Here is a 3,261-nt window from a genome sequence, read left to right on the forward strand (position 1 = left end):
TGAAAGCTTTCTTTTCACCCTGCTAGACCATGTGTTCAGTTTTATACCCTACACTTCCTCAGCATAAGAAAATTCTTGTACATTGAAGCAGTAAGATCCTGTCTTCAGGCTGAATGCAAATGTTAGTTAAACCACTGGTGCCTTTTAAGAAAACCTTGATATAATTTCCACTCTTAGTAACTGGGAATTACATATTTTTCCTGTCTCTCTGATAACATTGCTGTGTATTTCAGTAAGCGCACTTCGGCACATAGCTTAATTATAAGGCAACAGACTTCACATATCTGTGCCAAAAAACAATTAGAAATCTCACTCTGTTTTTCAATAAACTAAAGCAAATGAGAAACTGAAGAAATACAGAATAGAGAAGTGACCTACCGTGGTTGTCTTTATCCGTCCTCCTGGTTGTGTACAGGTCCAGCCTGATTTATTGATTAGCAAATCACAGCCTTCTCCTTCTAAACATGGAAGCATTTCACACCACTGTTTTGTTTTGATAATTCGTGCTATGGAACAGAAAAGAAAAAAAAAACAACCAAAAACAATTGGCAGGAGAATTCACATTTCACTTATCTCTAAATACTTTCTTATTTGAGTTGTCTATTTTCATCTTCGAATAATGCAGCCATAGGTTACGATGCAGACAGCCCTAGGCAATTTACAAAATTATTTACAACACCTGCTGTGCCAACAAATTTCATAATAAAAATAGAACTTAAAACCCAACAATAAAACAAAAGACAGGCCTGTTGTAAATTGAAACAATGTAAAAGTTAGATAATTTTCTAATTCCCTTGACTTCTTACAGTCAAGGAAATATTTTGGGGGGGGGCTAACAGCTGAAGACTTACTATCCTAACTAATCATTACAGTAGCCTAAAAGAGGCCTACGTCTGGGATCCATTGTGTTAGACTCTGTATAAACCTCAGCAGACACTCCTCATCCTTAAGTGCTTACAGTGTAAATAGACATGGGACACACAGTGGAGAAAGAAAAGCTATAATAAATAGGTAGAGGGGTCAACATAACGACAGCAATTGTGAATCTCTGTGATACTTGCAATGGTAGGGGCATAGTTAGGGGCAGGAACTAGGAACATAAGAAGGACAGGTGTTGAACAAAGTAAAGGTTGGGAAATCATGGGGAAGGAGACAATAAGCAGAGGGAAAAGACTAGAACAAATACCCTATTACCCTGTTACTACGAGGGAAAGGAAGTCTAGTCAGGAAGGCCCCTAACTGTCTGAAAGGTGGTGTGTTGTGTACTTTGTGGCTCCTCTTAATGCTTGTGTCTCTGGTAAGCTGGTTCTGCAAAATTTCCTCAAGGTCACACACAGCAAGTAGTCTTGGAACAACAGAGCTCTGACTGCATTTAAGTGGATGCAGAGAAGCTGTAGACAGAATTTTTTCTTCAAGGCAGGGAGAAAAGGGGCTTTAATTCCTGTAGAGTTCTTTCTGGATTATAATACTACTTCTTTTGAGTTCATCTCTGTAGTATCTGAGTTCCTTCTCATTAAGCAATATGACTAATATCTAGCATTTTGTTGTTCTTTCACTCTCCCCCTGTAGGCAAAATTGTAGGGTGGAGTGTTAGTTTGGGATACTTTTTATAAAATACATATACAGAGATGCACTCACTTGCATGGTGCCATATACTCATACTAAACAAGGTAAGGCCCCCCAAACAATCTATCATCTTTTGCTCAGACTGTAAGGTTCGCAGTCCACAGAAAATGGTCCTCAGTTCCTTCAGAGATCATGTCAGCAATCCTGGGCTAGACTATAAGAAAGCTTCACCACCTCAATTTATACGTAACTGTCCTAGGATTCAAGGGCAGAACAAGTTCCACATATAGGGACATAGATCACGTCTTCCTCTATGTTGATGTGTGACACCAATACACGCAATGTATCTTCGACATCATGAGCCCAAAAGGGAACTACAGGAGAAATACTTAGCAATATAAGGGTCCAAGGAGCTTAAAAGCGGGCATTTATACCCAGTGGCAGTCGCAGCTCTTTATGCTCACCTGAACATGTGATTCAGCCTCCCTGAACCCCTGACTTCCTCTGAATGGAACTACTTAAGAATACAATTCCCAATGCCACTGGATCATGGCAAGAAATAGAACTGTAATTTAAAGTCTTTTAATAAAATCCTTTCCAATATTTTGACATGAAACAACTTGTGTCCTCAGTCCCGGTACAATGGTTGGTAAGCTCTAGCAATATAACGAACACTGATTTCTTTCAGTGGAAGCTCAATCTGAAATTCATATTAAGATTTTCATTATAAAAAACACTTTTGCTCCCAAACGTCTATATAGGAATTTGCACTGTTCATTAGGCAATATATATTGCTGGAGGAACGATTCCCAAACAATTTTCATAACTACAATTTTTTGAAGCAAATCCACTAAGTTTTTATGGCACATAATATACAGAAATCTGGGTTGTGCTTGGGGTCCATAGGTACTGCTCTACTGAGAACTGGATCATATCAGTTTTCAAGGCTAACATCTCCTATGTAACAGATAATAGCCTCATCCTTCCTGAATGAGGGCATGCATCCAGCTGCAGGCTTTATAGAAAAAGCTCAGTAAAATGTTAACACCAAACCTCACCCATTTGCATGCATATATGTTGCAATTCACATATTGAAATGGCTATTTCTATTAATGTTTCAACAATATGAAAGATCACTGAAAGACTGAATAGTCAGTTAAGCTCAAAAATATGTACTAGATTGCCTCTATTATCTCAGGAGGGAGGTTTTCCTTGAAACATAATTTGAACTCATCTTTAAAAAAAATATTTCTTTCCTCCGTGAATTATTCTTAGCGTTTGTTTGGTTGCTAACTCAGAATGTAGCTATCGGTAAAACCACAAATATATGAAGTCCTTGCTCTGGGTATTGGCTATATCCACGCAAATTTAGAACACACCAAAAGTATTCTACAGAACATAAAGTCTAAAGCATTTCTGTGTTAAGTGTGTAGACTAGCTCACACATTTAGGCCTTGAGAATCAGAACAACTTCTTTTTGTAGGGAGAAACTACTCAGCTCACATAGTTTAAAGCAAATCAGTATCAAAACGGTTTATTAATTTATTAATGACACACAACCAGCAGCAGTGCAGGATTAATACCTGTGATACAGAAAAGTAAGCCATAGTAGTAGACACGCGATGTTCATAAATGCTCGGAAATTCCTAAACGCCCCCTCAGAACTAATCCCAAACACCTCTCACACGCACAGGC

The 3,261-nt window shown here is 38.3% G+C and overlaps 1 pseudogene; it reads right to left on the reverse strand.

The window, feature by feature from the left end:
* Nucleotides 1–378: 378 nt before the first annotated feature.
* Nucleotides 379–506, reverse strand: LOC104082069 (annotated as a pseudogene).
* Between the last annotated feature and the right edge of the window lie 2,755 nt (nt 507–3,261).

Source organism: Fulmarus glacialis, unplaced genomic scaffold (genome assembly GCF_000690835.1).
Source record: "Fulmarus glacialis isolate BGI_N327 unplaced genomic scaffold, ASM69083v1 scaffold12519, whole genome shotgun sequence".
Classification (NCBI taxonomy): Eukaryota; Metazoa; Chordata; class Aves; order Procellariiformes; family Procellariidae; genus Fulmarus; species Fulmarus glacialis.